Genomic DNA, 21,484 nt, shown 5'->3' with positions numbered 1-21,484 from the left:
GGCTGAGGTGAAACTTTCTGACTGACTTGTTCTTCAGCAGAAAGGAGCATCAGTGAGTGAGGATAGATCAGACTGAACAGAGCTCCTCAGCAAGCACCACCACATATCAGTCTCAGAGAGAACAAATGGGAAAACATAAAATTTAAAACTTTTACTTAGCAAAAGAAACTACCTATGAAAGAATCCAGCTTATAAATTCAGAATAAAATCTTTATGACCTATACTTCAGAGAGGGACTAATTACTATCAAGAAATACACTAATGGACAGAAAAGATAGTTCTCAAAGGAAAACAAACATGTGTCCAGAAAATGTTTCTAAAATATTTGGTATTCTTAGCCATTAGGGAAATACAAATTCAAACCATCTTGAGATTTCATCTAATCCCTGACATAGTGGCAATCATTAAGAAGAGAAACTCCACCTAGCATTACTGTTCTCTGAGAGACTCTTCCCAGCAGCTGACTGAAACATGCAGAGACCTACAGCCAAATATTAGATAGAACTCTGAGAGTCTTGTGGAACAGTTAGGGGAAGAATTGAGGGAGACAGAGGAGATAGGGTACAACAGAATCAACTAACCTGGACCCCTGGGGGCTCACAGAGACTGACCCAACCAAAGGACTGGACCTAGTCCCATCTCTTACCCTTTTTCCCCACCCCCCACACATATGTAGCAGATGTGCATCTTGGTCGTCATGCAGGGCTCCCAACAACTGGAGTAGAGTCTGTTCTTTATTCTCTTGCCTGCCTCTGAATTCTGTTTCTCTAACCAGGCTGCCTTGTCTAGATTCAGTGGGAGAGAACATGCTTAGTACTACAATAGCTTGATGAGCCAGGGTGGGTTGGTTCAAAGGGAGATAGCTCCCCTTCTCAAAGGAGAAGGAGTTATGTGAGTGTAGGACTGGGAGGAGAGAGAGGCTACAATCAGGCTGTAAAGTGAAAAAATAAATTATTTAATTAAAAAAGAAGAAGAGGTAGTGAGAGGAGGTGAAAATTAAGACACCATTCTATAGAGATGGAAAAGGGGAAAATAGGTAGGAGATGGGGATGGGTGAAGGGAGGACAACACACAAAGAGGGAGTGAGTAGAGATAAATAACACTAAGAATGTTTGATAAAGCCACGTAAAATTTATTATTTTATATTTACTTAAAATTATATATAGTACATACATAGTTGTATGCATATGTATATATACACATATAAATATTTTAATCAATGTTATACCACTTGGAGTGATAATGCTTTCACCCCAAACAATAAGCTTCCTAACAAAACCAGTACCAGAAATGAGGAACCTCATTTCAAATTGTTATTTAGAGGAGTTAATAAGGCCACCCAAACAATATAGGCTGTTAGTGTTGGCCTTGATTCTTTACAGAAAAAAAGATTGTAGGAATGCATTGCTATAAACATCACATACTTTAGACATAGGACTTAGAGGAATTGATCTGAATCCAAATTGAATCTAAATTGAAGAAATACATACAATGGAATTTATAGAGCTAAAGAAAACCAACTTTGCAAGGAAATGAATCAAATTAGAAAATAAGTAAGGTAACTTAACCCAAGAAAAACTAACACCTCATATTTTCTCTCATATACAGGGTCTAGCTTCCAATTTTTATATACATATGTTTATGTGGTAGTTAAGTGGTTAGAAATCTAAGAAGGGAATCAGAAGAAAAAGAAAAGAGGTGTGGGAAACATGTGTCATAAAAGAAAATAGAAGAAAGCTGGGATCAGAATGTAATAGACTGAAAGTGGAGGCATGGGGATAGCAGAATGGAAAATAAGAGGAATGAAATTAACCAAAATGGCAGTCATAGGTGCTGCAGTAGAGAGAAAGGCTCATCAAGATGCTAAGCCTTCATTTTCCAAAGGAGCAGAGTGGTTTAGCCTTCTTGGAAAAAACTGACACACCAAGCTCACTCCAATTATTTTATTCAAACATTAAACAAACTCAGTTGTAGCTGAGAAAGGTTCCAGGTACCAAAGCTATTGTTCCCTTACTGCATGTGAATCAGACAATCCACACAACCTCAGTCCCTTTTGACCAAGGCTAGCCATAAACAAAAGTAAGAACTCCAGGCTTGCCAGAAGTGTCTTAGGACCAAGGTAAGTGCAGCTGCAAGCTCTCGTGTAGCAACAAGTGTGGATTCTCTAGAAAGACATTATTTTTCTGAAGGTTCAAGTCATCTCAAAACATTTCTCAGCCTCTACTAATTGACCCAAACATAGCAAATGATTGCTGAAATATTTCGCTCAGAGCCAGACTCAAGGGTTTTACTAAACATTTCATTTAAGACCAGAAATAAAGCCTTTACTCTCTCTCTCTCTCTCTCTCTCTCTATATATATATATATGTATATATATATATATATATATATATACATATATATATATATATCACTACATTGTATAAATAAGACAATTCCACAAAGAAACTTGTATTTTGAATAAAAATTTCAAAAAATAACTCCCCCCAAAAAAAGCCATTGTAAAAAGATCAAATAAATGAAAGACTGCCCTCACTTATCTCAAAAGCCATCTAGTAGTCTCAATGTATATTAGGATTCTTTGAGGAGCAACCAATGAGGTGAATATATGGATAGTATAATGAATATTAAAGAAGATATTATATCATTTTATATTAAAATAGTAATAGCAGCCTAATCACATTTGAGTGGTTTAGAATGGGGCAGAGTAACTGTTTCCTATGATCAGGCTGCAAGACTGGTAGTTGATCACTCCACATATGTTCCACGGTGAAGTCAAATACCTAGATTTCTCCCAGAAAGCTGCTGGTCTTCAGTCCATGACAGAATCCTGGTAGGGAAGCAGCAGCAATAGGATGAATCAATTCCCAGTAGGATCGAGGACAAGAGGGCAAAATGTGAGTTATCTTCCTTTATCAGATTCCCTTTTGCCTGTATTGTTACCAAAATGTTCTAATAGAACCTTTATTATAATAGAACCTTATTAATAGTGGGTCTCCCCCTCTACTAATATAATTATGTATGATTAGTAAATTTTCATTTATACTTGTGGGAAGCCATTCTGAGCTATTCGGACTAATGCTTACTCATGGCCCTAAGGTGGTGGCTGCTAAAATATAAGAACAATTAACTAGAGCCTTCTCCTTGAGCTATCGGTGTGAGAAGATTCTGAGAATACCACAGATGTTCCTGCCCAGTGTGAGAAGATCCCGAGAATACCACAAGATGTTCCTGCCCTAACCACGGAATGTACCTGCCAGCGTTAACTCCGGGTGTCCTCTCCAGATGACCATATGACCTCCTCGCTTGCTTCCTGCTTCAACCCCTAGGGGTGTCTCTGCCCTTCCCTCATTTGTCTGGTGTGAAGGTTATTTCCTTCTCTGTAAGCCTTAAAACCCACTTACCTCCCCGACATTAAATGAAGCCTTGACATAACCCAGACTGACTTGTCTTTCTTAGCGTGCTTGGCTTCCCTTTTCTCTCCCCCCCCCCATTTTTGACCCTCAGGTAGTACCCCTTCGGGACCCAGAAATAACTGGACCTGCTGGACGGGTCATATACTTATGTATATATGCTACAAATAGAAATGTGCTATTTACAAACCATTCTAATAATCATGGGTAACACATGAATGTGGCCTCTTTCTTCTATCATAGAATTCTGACTCTGCCACAACATTGACAACTTGCTGTTTTTAATTTGTATTTTAACTTAATGGTCTTTATTCAGAGGAGAAAATGTAGCAGATGCAGCAGTTCTTATAAAAGTCACCAGAGTGCCACTTCATGTCATCAACTTTCAATCCACAGAAGAAAACCTGATCTTCAATAGTTGAAGAGAAAATAAATAGAAAGACAGTAAAGGTCTCTTGGGATCATAGTGCTCCTTCCCACATATTAGGTGGGGATATTAAGACAATGATAGAGGACTTGATTTAAGACACCTAGACTAGTTTCTGAAGTGACCTATGCATACTGATCTTCATCTTAGAAACTTAACAGAAAAATCTGGGTGAAATTCTTCTGCTATAGATTGACATTACATTGCTAACATTAAGGCAATTTTAGTTATGCCATGTACTCACCAGTATACAGGGTGTTATACATTGAAATACACAAGTGAAGAAAAGCAAAGCATATTTGCACCAAACTTGTCTGTCAAATAGTATTTTTTTTTTGAAGCAGGATGATGTTATTTTTTGAGGAGTGGGAGGCCTCCATGTAGTGTTGTATATTGGTAAGAGAAGACACATTGGAGTTTTCCGGCCTAGTAACAACTCTACAACATTATTGGGCCAAAGCTGAGACCACACAACAATGAAGATGCCTGGTACTGGATGCAGTCTGCTAGAATAATACTCATACTAAAACACAATAATGACTTTGTGGGGTAGACGGTATTTCACAAATGAAAATAACATATAGCCTTCAATAAAGTGAAGGTATATTATAAAAGGTCATCTCTAACGAATGTTTCTAAGTATTAGCATTAGAAAAAACTTCAATATTCCTTTTGTGATGAAGAAAAGGGAGGAAATTTATCTGAACATTTGCATCCTAAGAATTTATGAGGGAAAAATTCATATAACATCCTCTCTCATACAATAATGCATAGACCAGGATATACCATATACTAAGACACAGAGTACATTATATCACATTGGGCAACAAAATATTTAAGGATTGTTCAGACACACCAGAATCCAATGTGATGTGTAGATATTTGCTCTCACAACACTTATAAACAATTTAAAGTTTAATATCTAGTGTTCATATAATCACTGAGATGAACTTACTGAGACTTACTGAGACTGATATTTCAGCCTCTAATATTTTGTTCATTGCTTGCATCATACCATAACCCAACAATATCATTTGATGTTGGATATTTGGTATCCCAAAGTCACCATATCATCAAATCAGGAGAAGAAACAACTTTTTTTACTTTGATTGCCCTGGAAAACCTTCAGAGCATCCTTTTGTAAAAAATGGTTTACAATTAAAAAGTATAACATGAGGCTGTGAAGTGTAGTCATGGAAACCACGAGAGTAGAAAAAAGAGAAATTTGAGGATTTAGTGAAAATGTTTTATTTTTAAAATACAATAGCTACCTTGACAAAGTCAAGTATGACATGTAGTGAACTATGTGTGATAATTTTCTAGGCTTAGAAATAGATTTTTGAAGCATGTTATCAACCCCTAATTCAGTACATTCCAAGTGAGCTCCATTCCACTCCTGCTCAGAATTCCCAAAGTGATTAGATGCTAGCACATTAAACACTGCAAACAAAGAACAGCGACTTATTTTTTTCCTGTGGCTGTAATAAAATATCCTGATGGAAACAATTTAATGGAGAAAACACTTATTTTGGAATAACATTTGAGAGGGATATTGTTGCTTTCAGGAAATATTAAAACAGCAAGTTCATACACTACACCTGGCAACTCTATTCCTCAACAGTCTTGCTGGCCAGTTATTTATTTTTTTAATTTGACAAGCTGTGACTGTTTATTAACTGACCAGATTACAAAAATATCATGGGTGACACCTTAGTTCATCTGTCTAATAAGCTTGTTTATCTGTTCATCCCTGTTGTCAGCATCTCCACCTTCTACAAAGTGAGCTATATTTTTCTTCATTCCACCTTGAGGGGAAGATAATTTGAAGGGCCACAGGAAGTTATTTGCTTCCTTGAAGTGTTTCCCAACTATATAGATCTCATGAATTCATGAATTAGATCCTCCATGCAAAGGATGCCAGCTTTACCAAGAGATCGAGCAATCCAGGAATTATCTGTCAAAGCAATCCACTTCTTAATGATTTTGCTATTGCATCACTTGTAGATGAGCTCATTTACTGACTTCAGGTTGGGGTGCCCCAATGCAATGTCCGGTTCCACAATCCTCAGCATGTAATCAAAGCCTTATTGAGCTTAACAAAGGTGCCATTGAAGATCTATCGAAGATGAAGAAGCTGCAATACCTTGCGGAACTTTGAGCTTACCCCATTGATACCTCAGATTCTGATGGCAAACGTCCATTTTGGTTCTGTGGCCACATAGAAGTTCCCAGCTTTCCTTGCCATGCTGGCCATCCAAATTTCCTGCCGCCAGAAACCCTTAAGAAAAAGTGAAGGAATTTCACTGAGTTGAAGGTGAAGCGCCTAAGGAAGAAGTTTGCCCTGAAGACACTACAAAAGGCAAGGAGGAATTGTACAGAGCCATAACCATGTGACATAAGGATGTCATGCCACATGGTAGGAACTTGACAATGATCAAGGTGAACTTCTCCCAGCCTTTGCTGAGCCAGGATTTTTGTGCTATTCAGGATCCTGCTCCACCTAGGGTGGAGTGTTCAGAGTGAAGGTAAAGTTCATTGTTTCTCCAGGTCTAAGAATTCCTGAATTAAGCAAGTGACCCACTCAGCTGCCTGAGCAGTGGAGCCAAGAACTGCCAGACAACTTCCCCAGATCTCAGCCTGGAGTCTGGGGGGGAGGGGTTTTCCCAAGCTATATATTGACTAGCATTTATTAAAGTTTCTGCCTCTGTTGGCAACTGTCACCCTGGCCCTCATTCTTTTTGCAGGTTCCCCATCCATCCCTCAGCTTCTCTTCCAGGAACCAGTTCGTAGTAGATACAGAATGCAACAGAATGGTGCCCAAATGCAGGGATGGATATGAGAAGATCTCCTGAGGTGTCCCTGTTTTAGTGAAGCTTTGCAGAAAATGGAAAAATATGGTATCCTGAATGGGGAGCAACTATAGGTGCTAAAGGATACAGATTATGCATGAGGCAGTGTCGACCCAATGCTGAACTTGCTTAGGGGCAGACAGTGGAAAATGGGGCAGGAGCTTTATAGGCATTTGTCCACAGCTTTTAAGAGCTGATTCAGGCTAAAAGAAAAGGGTTTCAAAATAGGCATATGTCCCCAGCTTCCAAGAGCTGCTTTAGGAAAGTTTGAAAATTGAGAGAGAAAGAGAGAAGAAAAAAGGATGTAATTGCATAACAAGTGTGCTTCCCTTTCTGTGTATCATTGTTTTTCCTCAGTGTGCACTGTGCATCTACGTGTACATTTGTGTCCTCTTCATGTCTTTGTTTGAATGAATGTTTTTTGTTTCATGTTAAAAAAAATGGTAAAAATTTCATTTGCTGGCAGTCTATCTCAGAATCTAGCTGCAGTTTACACATCAGAGGCTGATTTGAGGTGTCCTACACTCAGCTAGGAGTCAAACATAGTTAGAGAGAAAGCTGCCTTTAAAAAGGGCCAGCAGCCTCAAGTCTAGGACAAGTGGGTTAATGGTTGTTTCTCCTAAAGAAAAATCTTTACAATTGTGGTTTTTGGTTCAAAGTGCTTTTTATTCTCTCGAAATTACAGCTAGAAAAAGGGAAAAAATTGTTTGGTTTAAGTTTATGAGATTCATGTAATCACTTTATTCTTGTTTATAATTGGTCTTAAAGGTATAAGTATATTTTTGCATGTCTTGACTAGACAGAGTATTGGCTTATAAGTCATTGGACATGATTTAAAAGGTATAATGTTGTAACAAAAACATTAGTTTAAAACTGGTGACTCAGGGTTGCAGCCATCTTAAACAACAACACGTGGCATGACACAACCCAGGAAAAACAGGCCTCTAAGATTCTTCTAAATAGCCTAGTGTTTTGTGTGCATCTTATCCTAGAAATTAGACTTATAAGGAATAATATTCAAAATAATGTCTCTTTAATAAGTCACACTGTCATACATTTGAACAAAAAAATTGTCAGACAGAGCTTGTGCTGTAAAAATAATGTGTTTGGCATTAATTTTAAAGAAAATAGATTGTTTAAAATTAGGATTTGCTTCCAGAGTTGTAGTTATGCTCTAATATTGCAAGAGAAAATTAAGAATTACAATAAAAATTGCCAGTGTGCCATTGACTGCAATTTGCAGTCAGTCTGGTTAAAGGCTCACTATTCTTAACTTTTTTTATAATTAACATAATTTTCAGAGTGATCCAGCTGCGTCCATTATAGGCCTAGTGCCACTTTTTCACAAGTTTATTGGCTAAAGTGGTAGAAGCAAAATTTAACCCCCTAGGAATAAAAAGGAGATCTCAGTGGGAATTTATTTGATATCAAAAAGGCTCCTATGACTACTATGAAACAATGAGTAGAATATTTCCTGGAATCCTAAAAGTACATGTTCGTTGTGTTATTTGTCCCTCATACAATCTCCTTGCAGGACTGGTGGGTTTGAATCTGGTCTTAGACAAAAGGCTCAGATTAGAAGATATTTACATTTGAGGAACCTCATACATTGTCCTGCCAGACAGGTGGGTGTTGGGCAGATTAAAAAAAAAATTACATTTGAGTTAGTGCAAAGCTCAGAGCTTCCTAGGTGGAAGCCGGTGAGGAACTGCTTTTGTCTTGCAGACCCCACCTAGTGAGGGTTTGGCCAAAAGAACATTCTTGACAGACTTATCCATGTGTGGTTCAAAATGCAGTTCAAACTTATGAAAGGTTAATAAGGCTATGTAGAACTTATGAAGGTATTAAAATTTGGCCTGTCTACTCCATACAAAATTATTATATATTTAAAGCATTGTTTTCTGCTTTACATTTTGATAGTTATAAAAGCATTTGCTTCCATGAGCTAACTTTAAAGAAACAATAAAGCAACTTCATTAGAAGGTTTTTTTCCCTCAAGGAATGACTAATAGTCTTACCTTATGTGAGAAAAAGTGTTTTGTCTCTGCTTCAATACAAGAAGCTAGGATCTTAAATTTTTCAGTGTATGTTGTTCATAGAATTTTATTACAGGCCTTTGCTCATAACTGTGGGCTTTTAAATTTTTTAAGTAATTTTCAAAGGTTGTTAGGAATATTAAAATTGTAAATAATAATTACAATTAATTATTATTATTATATTGCTGTAAAATATTAATTGCCTTTAGCTTATATTAACCTCATCTTAAGCTTGCCAGAGGAGGACTTAAACCTCTGTTTTCAAGGTAGATAAAAATGAACTGGCAAAGGACACATAACTTTACAGACAGTAGAGAAGGCTACTGTAATCAGCTGTTTATGATACGTGTTCACTGCCATTCCTTGGCAAAGGGAACATTCATTTAGAACCACTCTTTTCTCATCTCCAAGTAAAATTTCAATACACTCCAATAAATATATTGGTGTGTTAATAAAATGTTGTAAGATAAAATTATAAAAATATGTTAAAAGGAATGTTTTAAGAGCCTGATAAAACATTTGTCCCTTGTTTCAAACAGCAATAAAATAGGTTATTGCAAAATATTGGTATTTAACCTATTACATGGCAATCCTTTTTATGCAAAATTAATAATTGTTATCCAAAAGATTATTTGTTGTAAAAGGATGAGAATTACAGCCTAAAAGCGTCCAGTGCCTAACTCTCAAATGACCCCAAGAAGTCAGAAGTTTAAAATGCTATCTCACTCCAAAGAAGTTCTAACTCCAGCCTTCAAAGGGGCTCCAAACACCTCAAATCACAGAGCCCACTCTTTGTTAGAAACTAGGTAAAAGGTCGCATTTCAGAGCCCTCTCTTGGTTAGGAGCTAGGCAAAAGGGCCTTGAGTCAGTAATCCTGGCCCTGTAATGAGCTAATTAGCTGCTTATCTTGCTTCTGTAAACTTTTTACACCATCACACCCAACCAGGAGCTCACGCGCTATTGACCTCCAAGAAAATAGGAAACTGATTGGTCCACAGAGCTCAGGCTCAGATAACTTAAACTGATTGACCTAAAAACTCTTGAGTGGTACAAATCAATTGGCTCACACTATGCTGGCTCTCAGTGCTAAGGAATGATTGGTTTGTGATGCATGGGCATTGTTGTAAACCCATAAAAGATGTCCTGATTCTGCACTCGCGGTTCCACAGTCCTCTACCACTGCACGGTATATGACTGTGAACCCCAGAGCCTCTGGAATAAAAATTCTCTTGCTGTTGCATCAAGACCTTTTCTCGCAAGGGATTTGAGTATTGCCTTCTGAGGCATGCGGTGCTGGAGTGCCCTCATTTTTCGGGTCCGACAGTTGCAATTTTACTTTTATATTTCTGTCTTCTTAAAAAAAAGAAAAAGGGGAAATTGTATCCCCATGCATATCATCTAAATTATGCGTGTATATTTTTAAGAAAATTTTAAAATTTTGATGCCCAAGAACTCCTTGCTGTGTGTGTATGGCATACTGCAACTAGGCATACGGATGCCTGGGTGAAACGAAGGAATTCACTTATTGACATATGCCATGATCCTGATTTAATATTGGGAAAGACAACAAGTCTATGTTTTTTCCATAGAATGCTGCAGAAACATGCTAGCTGTCAGAGTAATTAGTCTGGCATGCTGAAGATATGCTGACTGTGGGCTTGCTGAGTCCCCAGACAATGGTAACATAAGAGCTATATTGGGTATATGTTCTTGACATACTTTAATTGTCAAATGTCTCAGATTAGATAAATTGCCTTGCTTCAGACTTTTAGACCTTGTGGGATAGAACATGGAGACTGTTAAACTAGCTTAGAAAAAATTAATCTAAAGAGGAGTTATAATGACTCTTCTCTCTCCTTTAATGTGATCAGCTGACTCAATCATAAACTGGTCTAGAAATAAATTCAATATTGGAGATTCCAATTATGAAGATGGCTAACAATCATCTTCAGCCTGTGAAGTTAATTTAAAATATAGTCTCCACTTTTCCTGAGAAGTAACAGCTTATCTCCTGATTCACAAATCTACCTCCTCCACCCCAGAGGCCAGGCTTTGTGTCTTTTAAATTGCTAATTTGCAACTGAATTGGATACCTCAGGGACGTCTGCAGACAAGTTAATCTGGTTCCATCTTTAACTCTTGACCTTGTTTGTTAAGCAGACTGGCTGTCTCCACCCAGGCACACCTGGATATAAAGATCAACTGTCTTTTAAAGACACTTGCAGGCCCCCTGGCTTCAGAACTTCAAAAACAGGGTGTCATGCCACATGTTAGGAACTTGACATTAATCAAGGTGAACTTCTTTCAGCATTTGTTGAGCCAGGATTCCTGTGCTATTCAGGATCCTGCTCCACCTAGGGTGGAGTGCTCAGAGTGAAGGTAAAGTTCTTTGTTCCTCCTGGTCTAAAAATTCCTGAATTAAGCAGGTGACGCACCCAGCTGCCTAAGCAGTGGAGCCAAGAACCACCAGACAACTTCCCCAGAACTCAGCCTGGAGTCTGGGGGGAGGGATTTTTCCCAAGCTATATATTGACTAATATTTATTAAAGTTTCTGCCTCTGTTGGCAACTGTCACCCTGGCTCTTGTTCTTTTTGCAGATTCCCCATCCATCCCTCAGCTTCTCTTCCAGGAACCAGTTCACTATAGGCCATCTCTGAGAAGGCTATCACAAGGGGTACAGGCAGATGTACCAGACTGAAATTGCTGGCCAGTTCTTATCTCATGGAGACTCTGACTCAGAGCTCCAAAATTTCTAAACTCAGCTTGCTAAATTCCTACTTGCATGTTGCTACCATGCCAGCCCCATGCTTCAAAACCCCAATGACCTTTGTGGTGCACATCAAGCAAACCCACTTTGTTGCCTTACCTTTCTCTCTTGAACCCAGAGAAGCTCCCATATGAAAGAAAACATAACACAAACTTAGTTCAGAAACAACAGTAACTCAGTAGCTGGGCACAGCAACTAAAATCCTAACTTGTAAGCCATATCAAATATAACATCCCCCCCACCCCCATGGCAAATCCTGATGGATATGCCAATAAAGCTAAGAAGCACTAGTAATTACATCTTGTCCTCATATTGTCCTGTCCAAAAGCACCCTCTCTCTCTCCTGCTGCCTTGCTTCACCTATCCAATTCAGAAGTCCTGTCTACTTGCCCAGTGATTGGCTCCTTAATTCATTAGGGGGATAGTTCACAAGAAGTCACTGGAGCACATGACTCATTCCTCCTTTGCAGCCCCTCTCAGGAGAGTTTGAATTAGCATCAAAATGCAAGCAACACCAGGTCTATTCACAACAGTATACAGTCTGTTAAACAGAGAAACAATGGCAGCAGTTGGGTGCTAATACTAACCTATCTTCAGGGAACAGAGAGTGAACAAGAAATGGGACTAGGCTATGAAACTTCAAGGTCACAACTAGTAGTCTATTTCTTCAAGGAAACTTTCACATCCTAAAGACTCCATAATCTGCCCAAACAGAGCCAAATACTATTGACCAAGTGTGCAAACATATGACCCTATGAGTGACATTTCACATTCAAACCACAAGGAATCACTTGGAATTTAATTTAGGCTCCTAGACAACAATGATTCTTGTCATAGGAGAGATATTTAAAAAAACAAAATCACCCAATTGAAAAAATAGACCCTAGATTCAAAAGACACTTATTCTAATTAAACCATTGTTTCTCCCTTCCCTATATTCTCTGTAGTGTCTCCCATGTCACCTCCCTCCCATCCCCCCTTAATACCTCTCAAGTTCAAGGCCTTCATTATTTAAGCACATCTACATGTTTTAACAATTTATGTATAACCTGATGAGTCCATTTAGTGTTGCTTGTAGCTAAACACTTGGTATTGAATAATCAATGAGGGGGCTCCTCCCTGAGAAAGACTAATTCTCGGCAATCATTGGTTGCCAAAAGTCCTTTGTTTAGGGGCAGAGCCCAAGAGATTTACTGCTTCCATATTAGCTTGTCTGCTAGTGGTGCCATTGTTTAGTTTCTATTAAGAAAACCATAGAGTTCTGAAATCATAGGTATAGCTTCCTTGTCATATTTAGGCAATACAATCTCATATCATACTTCTTTGCCCACTAGTTCTTATGAGCTTTTAGCCTCTGCTTCCTCTTTGCTGCCTAATCCTTAGGTTAGACATTCTTGATACAATCCTCGGATCTAGGCACCCATGATCATGTCTTTTCATTTTGAGTACTTGTGTTTTTCTCTACTGCAAAGGGAAGTTACTTTGATGACAGGTGAGAGCTAAACTTGTATGTGAGTATAATGATGAGTATTTAGAATGAAGTTATATACTCTCTTGGTTTGTTTCATTATGCAACAGAATCTTATCACTTAAACAGATGACTTGCCAGATCTTTTCAGGCTAACATCATTCCTGTCTTCCTATGAGGCAGTGATGTTAAGAAAATATACTTACTAGCTATATTACTTACTTTTCTGTTGCTGTGATAAAATGTCAGGACCAAGGTAACTTAGTAGAAGAATTTCCTTGGACTTACATTTCCAGAAGGTCATAGGGAATGCCCCTGTGGGGGGGAAATGAGGAAAAATGGTCTAGTGTAGATCTAAAGCCTGAAGGATTGTGGGGCTGCTTCCAGCAGCAAGTCACCAGGTGGAAGTCATGTGGGGTTTCTAGCAGATGGTTTCAGGAGTCTATAAGAATTCTTTTAGCCTTCTAAGATAGTACAGAGGATAAAGCTTCTGTTTGATTGACAGAGATTATAGACTGGGTGTTATGTCTATCTTATACTTTATAATTTACAAAATGGTAATAGTTATGCTCAATTTATATTTAGAAAGAAAGCTTTTTATTAAACAGAAATGGTGAAATGTTGCAAGATTTCCTATCCACTCAAATTGAAACAGAGCTAGAGAGAAGTAGGAAGGGAAGACCACAGGAGTGGTGCAGGAGGAGACCTGAGACCACCTCTCCTGATACCATGGTGGCTCTCTCACTAAGGACATATTTCCCAAGAGACTGATTAATCTCTTTGAGACTGTTTTATTTATAATACAGGAAGCCAAAAAGAATACCCCCTCAGACTTGGGGGGTGCCATTGATTGACCAGACAGTTGTGATCAGTGGGCTTTCCCTGACTAGACCTAACTGGGACTTTAATATGACAATATAATCTGAACGTCCACCACCAGACTCCATGGACATGTCTAAAGGGGCCATATGACAACCCACAAGTTTGATCAAGGTATGCGACCACAGCTTTTCTAGAGTGAATCATAGAGGCAATATATAGCCTATGACCCCAGAGGCAAATAATATAAAACTACTAGGAAAATGGCTTTTATAGACCAGACTAGTAGACCTATCAGAAAAAAAAGCTTCAGAGGTTAGAGAAAAAGAATAAGTCATTGAGAGATTTAGTACAGTCTGCTGAGACATAGAGACAGAGCAAGAGAAGGAACAGAGATAGAGAAAAACATAAGCTGTTGAGAGGTTCAGTGCAGGTTGCTGAAAAAGCTTATAGAGAGGTTTAGTGCTGGTTGCTGAGAAAATCTCTAGAGAGATTTAGTGCAAGTCACTGAGAGTCTGTAGAGGGATTTAGTGTAGGTTGGCTGAGAAAGTCTACCATTACAGAGAGACAAAGGAGGAGAGAAAACAGAGAAAAAGAAATAAAAAAAAAACTGACAGAGAACAAATCTACAGAGATTCCTGGCTACAGTAGTTAAGAAGAGCAAAGGAGAGAGACAGAAAAGGACCAGTGCAAATGATACAAGGAGAGAGACCACTGGGTGGAAGTGTGCACTAATGGAAGCAGGGAACAGAAATTCCCAAGTCTTGAGAAAAGAGCTGCCAAGTGACAAAGGTGTTAGCCCTGGATAAAGATAGTGACTAGGGGAAATGGGATTCTGATCACCTCCCCCAACCCAGGGTAACTCTGAGAGTAGAAGAGAAACCCATTCAGTTCTTGGTGGACACAGGGACTCAACACTCAGTCCTCCAAGCAAATGGCTCTGTTTCCTAGAAAAGATCTTAGTTCCAAGAAGCCACTGGCACCAAAATGTATTCATAGACTACCCGAAGAACAGAGGACCTAAGGATGGAATAAGTTGCCCATTCATTTAGCGTCGCCCCAGACTGTCCTACCCTCTGTTAGAGTAAGACATACTCTGCAAAATGGGGGTCCAGATACATTTCCTGTCCAAGAGGCCGAAGCTAACTGACCCAAAAGGAGAGACTAACCCCTGCCAAAAGTCACAGCTATATACGGGAGCAGTTTTCTCCATGAAGGTCAGAGACTGAGCAGGTGCTGCTGTGGTGGATGATGCAAATGTCATCTGGGCAGAACTTCTACCCCCTGGCACTCAACACAAAAAGTGGAGCTAATTGCCCCCACCAAAACCTTAGAACTTGGAGCCAGAAAGAAAATTAACATCCATCCAGATAGCAGGTATGTCTCTGCCACAGCCCATGTCCACAGGACTATATGCCAAGAGGGAGGACTGCTCACATCAGAGGAAAAAAAATAGGAAATCTTGGATCTCTTGGTTGCCCTAATGAAGCCAGCAACTGTGAGTATTATTCATTGCCCAGGACATCAGAAGGGAAGAGACACAGTGGGTAATAACCAGACATATCAAGTGGCTCCTGAAGTGGTTATACAGGAGCCTAATCAGGTTATGGGCCTGTGAGAGACACCCACTGAGAAATGGGACCAGACTAAGAAATGGCCTCACTAAAAGGCCCAGATTGCTAGTCACCCTATCAACTATTACTAAGAGAAGGTGCACACAAGAAGAGAGAAATATACTTCCTAGAAAGTAAGCAAGAGATTTACTAGGCCAAATGCAGAGATAGACTCATTTGGGGAATAAAAAGCTTGCCAAGCAGTTAAGGAACCTAAAGTATATATTTATAAGACTCAGGTTTTAGGCCAGAGAGATAGCAGAAGTGTATGGTATGCCAGCAAGTTAATGCTTGTGCAGCAAAGAGTAAACAAGGCAAAAGACCTAGGAGAGAACAGCATAGAATATATTGAGAGATTTTATAAAAGTTAAGGCAGGAAAATATAGTTATAAATACCTTCTAGTGTTTGTAGATGCTTTCTCTGGATGGATTGAGACTTTCCCCACCAAGCAGGAAACAGCTGCCATGATAGCTAAAGAAGATATCAAAAGAACCTGAGTTTTCAGAGTTCTTTTGATCCCAAGGTAATTGGATCAGACAATGGTCTTGCTTTTGTCTCTAAATGTAAGTCAGGGATTGGCAGAGATATTGGGGACTAATTAGAAGCACTACTGGGCTTACTGTCCCCAGAGCTCAGTGCAGGTAAAGAAAATAAAACCATACAAGAGACCATAACTAAATTGACCTTGGAGAGTGGCTCAGGTTGTATGGTGCCCCTCTCCTTGACCCTGTTTTAAGCCCAGAACAGCCCTTGCCATTTTAAACTGACCCCTTTTGAGATCCTGTTTAGTACCCCAACTCTTTTGCTGTCCACTGGGACCTCATAGGAGATATTCCACAATGTGAGATTTGGCCCAAACTGCCTGCCTTAAATTCTCCAGGGATGCCAGAGTCTCCTCACCACTTTCAGACTGGTGACTGGATCTATGTAAGACTTCAGGAACAGTGGCTAGAACCCTAATGCAAGAGACCTTTCCTGATGCTGCTAGCCACTCCCACATGCCTCAAGGTAGACAGTACTGTGGCCTGGGCATATTCTTTCCATGTGAAACCTGCAGATGCCCTGCTATCCAGAGATCCCAGCTTGATGGCACAGAAGATAGACAATCTGTTTAGAGTTCAAGATCACTTGACCTTGATCGTGACTTCCTGGTGGTACCCTTAGATTCTGGTTCCTTCCCCACTCCCATCCTATGTGCCCGCTTGCCAAACTTGTTGCAGCACTCACTGTATCTTTTCTGATGGGGTTGGGGATGGCTGGAGCAGCCACTAGGACTTCCACTCTGGTCTTACAGGGGGAAATTATGATAGTCATAGGAGAGTCATTGATTTCGATATAGAGAAAATAGAACTATGACCCGTCCAGCAGGTCCAGTTATTCCCGGGTCCCGAAGGGGTACTACCTGAGGGTCAAAAATGGGGGGGAGAGAAAAGGGAAGCCAAGCACGCTAAGAAAGACAAGTCAGTCTGGGTTATGTCAAGGCTTCGTTTAATGTCAGGGAGGTAAGTGGGTTTTAAGGTTTACAGAGAAGGAAATAACTTTCACACCAGCCAAAGGAGGGAAGGGCAGAGACACCCCTAGGGGTTGAAGCAGGAAGCAAGCGAGGAGGTCATCTGGTCATCTGGAGAGGACACCCGGAGTTAATGCTGGCAGGTACATTCCATGGTTAGGGCAGGGACATCTTGTGGTATTCTCGGGATCTTTTCACACTGGGCAGGAACATCTTGTGGTATTCTCGGAATCTTCTCACACTGGGCAGGAACATCTTGTGGTATTCTCGGAATCTCCTCACACCGATAGCTCAAGGAGAGGCTCTAGTTAATTGTTCTTATATTTTAGCAGCCACCACCTTAGGGCCATGAGTAAGCATTAGTCCGAATAGCTCAGGACGGCTTCCCACATCTCCTCCTTTTTTCTTTCTTAAATTGAGGGGTGGCTATGGAAAGAGGGTCGGTGGAGAGCCTGTTTTAGGCTATGTGGTTTTGCCCCCACGTCCAGCACCACAGTAACTAGGCCTTTTTAGATCCTAGTAGGGCAGGGCCTCTGCCTTAGGCTATGTAAGTTGCATCCACTCCTGGCATCACATCCCACTCCAATGGCTTAATCAGGCCCTTGGTGAGTGTGATGGGCATCCAGGTAGTGGACTCACAATAATCCGGTCATGGAGTCACCCTGCAGCCAAGAGGCGGTGTGCATCTGGCTCGTGGCACCACAATATTTCCCGTCATTGGCTACTCCACAGCTTATGGCCCTCAGCCACTATTAGGAGCCAGAGGTCACCATCCCTGGCATTGACGTTTCTAAAGCTTATGGAACCAAGAAAGCTCTGTGCCTGCAGCAAGAGTGGAGAACTGAAGGCTGATGCTTGCTACCTCTGCGTAGGCAGAAGAGAGGTTTTCGGCTGAGTCTCGGATTCCCAGCCAATGGTAGTGGGCTGCAACTGGTCATGTTCAAGGCAGAATTGATCTGTGATTTAACAAAACTGGTTAATCTGTTAAAAGCCCAGGGGTCAAATGACAAAAGCAACAAAAGACCCAGGAGGAGCCCCAAAAGGCTGGAGAGCAAGGTGGAAAGCCAGGGTGAAATCTCAGCATCAGCATACTCTGGCAGCTAGCATGTTCCTTCAGCATCCTGTAGAAAGAACACAAACATGCCTCTTCTCTACACTTAGAGTTCCCTGGCATTAAAATTTTTAAATTTTTGTGGTATATAGAGATGTAATTCTCCCTTCTTTTATTATAAATATATTGTTGTAAAGTTCTATGGGCTTGTTCCATAATATCTTGCCTCTGCGAATTATGAGGAATCTCAGTAATATGACTAATATTAAATCATTAATATAACATTTCAAATGACTGACTATAATAATCAGTTATAATATTTGTCTTAATCTGATTTGGAACATTCAGTATAAAAAAATAACATGTAAAAACAGTTATAACTAGAAAGCTTGAAAAGCTGTCAATAGTCATATGTATATTTTGATTAATTTTTTTGAATTGCATTTGTATTGTCAAAGTTAAGAATTAGTAGCATTAAAAAAGAAACAATTTCAAGCAATTGTAAGCCATGAGTTATATATATATATATTATTAATATACAAATCAAAAGTTTGATTTTTAACATTTTAAGAACAGCTGCAGCACCCAATTCAATTATCTGTGCTGAAGCAAGGGGACACTCAAAAGAATAAACATGTGATCTAATTATATGAGCTTTACTCCCATAGTAGATGTATTTTTATAGGATGATATATAAATCTATAACAATAAAAATATGTATAGAGGTATATTTTTAACAATTTATCTTTTAGATAACAATTATTAATTTTGCCTAAAAAAGGCTTGCCATGTAATAAATCAACCATCAACGTTTTGTAATAACCAATTTGATTGCTGTTTGAAACAAGGAACAAACGTTTTTTACCTTGAAAACAGAGGTTTAGGTCTTCCACGGGCAAGCTTAAGATGAGGTTAATATAAGATAAAGCCAATTAATATATCCTAACAACCTTTGAAAATCATTTATGTAAAAATTCTAAAAGCCTATGGTTAGGAGCAAAGGCCTGTAATGAACATTCCATGAACATTATACACTGAAGAATTTAAGATCCTAGCTTCTTGTATTGAGATAGAGACAAAATATCTTTTCTCACTTAAGGTAAGGCTACTTGCCATTCCTTAAAGAAAAAAACCTTCTAATGAAATTGTTTTATTGCTTCTTTAAAGTTAGAAGCGAATCTTTTATAATTGTCAGAATGTAAAGCAAAAAACACCCTTTAATCTATAATTTTGTATGGAGTAGACAGGCCAAATGTTAATGCCTTATTGACCTTTTATAGAGTTTAATTGCGTTTTAAACCACACGCAGATAAGGATGTAAGGAATGTCCTTTTAGCCAAACTTTCCCTAGTTGAGGCCTGTAAGGCAAAAATAGTTTTTCACAAGTTTCCACTGAGGCAGCCCCAAGCCTTGCATTAACTCAAATGTAAATTCCTCTTTTTTTTTTTTCCAAGGACCCACCTTGGGTCCTAGGCTAGGACATTACATGCGCTTCCTCAAACTTAACCACCTTCTAATCTGAGCTTTTTATCTACGACCAGATCCAAACCCGCCTGTCCAGTCCAGCAAGGACACCTTGAGGATTGAATAACCAAAGGAACCTGCAATTCCAGGATTCCGGGAAAGATCCTAGTTTCATTGTAGTCAAAGGAGCCTGTTCGATATCAAATAAATTTCCACTGAGATCTCCCTTTTAATTTTGGAGGGTTAAATTTTGCTTCTACCATTGTAGCCTATAAACTTGTGGAAAAGTAGCAATGGGCCTAAAATGGCCACAGCTGTATCATACTTAAAATTATCTTAATTACAAAATATGTTAAGAATCATGAGCCTTTAACAAGGCTGTAAACTTAAAACTGCAGCCAATGACACACTGGCAATTTTTATTGTAACTCAATTTTTCCTTGCAATATTAGAGCACAACTGCAACTTTGGAAGCAAATTCCAATTTTAAACAATCTATTTTCTTTAAAATCAATGGCAAACGTATTATCTTTACAGCACAAGGTTTGTCTGCCTGTTCTTATGTTCAAGTGTATGACAGTGTAACTTATTAAAGAGACATTATTTTAAATCATATTTCTTATAAGTCCAATCTCCAGGCCAAGATTCACAGGAAACACCATGCCAATTTAGAAGCATCTTAGAGGCCTGTATTTCCTGGGTTACGTCATGCCGCGTGTAGCTAGTTAAGATGGCTCTGACACTGAATCACCAGTTTTAAACAAACCTTTTCTTAATAACACTATACCTTTTAAATCATAGCCAATTAATTTATAACTCTATAGCCAAGATATGTAAAACATTTATACCTTTAAGACCTATTAAAAACCAGAATAAAGCAATTACACAAATTTTATTAGTTAAACCAGAGTTTTCCCAAACTGGAGGTTATTGGTTTTCTAAGAGAAAAAGTTGAGTATGCTGCTGGGTTTACCGGCTCGTGGCCCGCAGAGTTCCGGGGTCCTTCCAAGCCGGAGCAGGGCCAAGTAACTTTGAGGCGCTAGCACTCTGCCTTTAACCACTTGCCAGGGCCAATTGCCCATGACCCACGGAGTTCCGGGCTCTCTCTGGCGGCCACCGTTATTGCCTGTGCCCCGCGCGCCATGCGCTGCCCTGCGCTCTACCTCCCAAGTGCTTGGATTAAAGGCGTGCGCCACCATTGTCCACTGCTGCACATTTTTTTTTCCTTTAGCTGTGTTTTACTCCTACTTATGAATGTGAGGCACCTCAAATTAGCCTCCTCTGTGTAAACTGCAATTGGCAGGACTGCCAGCAAGATAAAGCTTTTTTTTACCATTTTTTTTTCTTTTTTACATAAAACATAAAAACGACCAATCATTCAGCCAAACAAAACAATAGACAACACAAATTGACACACATATAGACAAGTTTTGGTGCACCAAAAGACAAACAACAGACAGCGAGGGAACTTGATGTCCCAAAGAGATCCAAATATCTTAACCTGAACTAAAGAGATCTCCGGTAGGTTTCAGAGAGAAAACAGGACGTCTCCCGTTTTCCTGTCCTCACCAGGAGAGTTTTGAAATAGCTTCCAACCATTTTTTTTTTATACCATGTCCTACACATGGACAAACTGCTTTTCTGAAACCTGCTTTTTCTCTTGTTTAAGATTTAACAAGGGGGAAGGAGGATGCCTAGTCAAACACACACACCTGTGGAGAGGGAAGGAGAGCCCAGGAATTTCTCTGCAGTCCAGGTCTTACATGCTGCCTGTGAGAGGCTTCTCCCTGGCCGCCTCAGCAGCAGTCCCCGACTTCTACCTGCATGGGTCTCCCCTGTCCATTTTTGCCTAGTCCCTGTCCAGGGAGATAGCCCTGGGAGAGCATTTGTTGAGCAATAACCTCATTGGGACTACACATAAGGACTTTCATTTGAGAGAGAATGTCTCTTCCCCAGAGGTTAACAGGCAGACCAGGGACCACAAAGGGCTGAGCAGAACCAGTATTTCCCTCTGTCCTCCCAAGTCAGCAACTGTGAGCTCTGGAGAGTATTTTTTTGATTGTCC

General features: G+C 39.6%; 1 pseudogene; it reads right to left on the bottom strand.

Moving 5' to 3' along the window:
* Window positions 1-5,550: 5,550 nt before the first annotated feature.
* Window positions 5,551-21,484, bottom strand: part of LOC127683747 (60S ribosomal protein L7-like) — a 106,649-nt pseudogene continuing 90,715 nt past the window's right edge.

The sequence above is a fragment of the Apodemus sylvaticus genome, chromosome 4 (assembly GCF_947179515.1).
Source record: "Apodemus sylvaticus chromosome 4, mApoSyl1.1, whole genome shotgun sequence".
Taxonomy (NCBI): Eukaryota; Metazoa; Chordata; class Mammalia; order Rodentia; family Muridae; genus Apodemus; species Apodemus sylvaticus.
The sequence above is the reverse complement of the archived record's forward strand: the minus strand, read 5'-3'. Positions and strand labels throughout refer to the sequence as shown.